A 1,161-nucleotide genomic window follows, 5' to 3' on the forward strand; every position below is an offset into this window, starting at 1 on the left:
ATATATATATAGGCATATATATATATAGGCATATACACACGTAATACGTGGAGTTAGAATGATAATATAGCACTTGGAGAAAACATTAACGTCACCCGCCTCGGTGACCTTAGGATAGAAATATATTTCATAATGGCTGAATTGTAATAAATTATATTTACGTAATAATTATTATAATTAGGGTACCATGATGATCCACACAAGGAACACACATTAAGGGGAGAGTAATTACTAATATAATTTAATTGTAACATTCATACATTTAACATAAAAAATCATTTTAGCAATAATAATTATAATATTTTTAATCATGTCTGCCATATTCTGCTTTATACTTGCCCATGGCTCACAGCGATGCGTTCATTTGTGTTGTCATAATACGCAATCACAATAATACTATTGAAATATCAATTATTTTAGTAGTATTAGTAATAATAACAATCTAAAAAAGAAAGCTGTAATGAGTGTTAATAATGAAAGATTACGTTAATAACGGACTAAGTAAAGTACGAGTTAAATAACAAAATGAATATAAAATTTAATTAGTAAAATAAACGAAAGAACATATAAGTATGAATTAAAATTGAATTCAGGGGATGTAATATTATATTGTAAGTGTTTAACAACGAAGGAAGGTGAACACACTAAAAAAAAATAATAATTTCAAATATCAGCTTCTTAACAATAGTAAATGGTACAGCAACAGTAAATTAAATGAAGTGGAATCTTGAAAGATGCCTGGAAAGTTCGAATTCCAAATACAGGCGGTTTCTTGTTACGAGCATATGTTGCAGTCGTGTCGTGAGATCAACAAATTAGATATGTATAAAGCTTAACACATTTCAGATAGAGAATGTTTAGGATAATTAATTAATAGACTAAATTATTTTAAGGAATTATAGCAATAGCTTTTGTTAATGGTCTAAGTCTTAGTAACATTAAATAGATGACATCGGTGAACAGGAAGCATGATGACAGTTTTGATCTATCTATGTGTATAGATAGAATGAAAGAAAGAAAGATAGACAAACAGATAGATAGATAGATAGATAGATAGATAGATAGATAGATAGACCACTGTATCGATCAGGATATCGGGGATGTTTTTTTCTTTTTATACACCGCTGATCACAATGCACTTTCTCACACTTTTTGATCCTT

This window comes from Octopus bimaculoides, chromosome 3 (assembly GCF_001194135.2).
Source record: "Octopus bimaculoides isolate UCB-OBI-ISO-001 chromosome 3, ASM119413v2, whole genome shotgun sequence".
In the NCBI taxonomy this organism is placed as follows: Eukaryota; Metazoa; Mollusca; class Cephalopoda; order Octopoda; family Octopodidae; genus Octopus; species Octopus bimaculoides.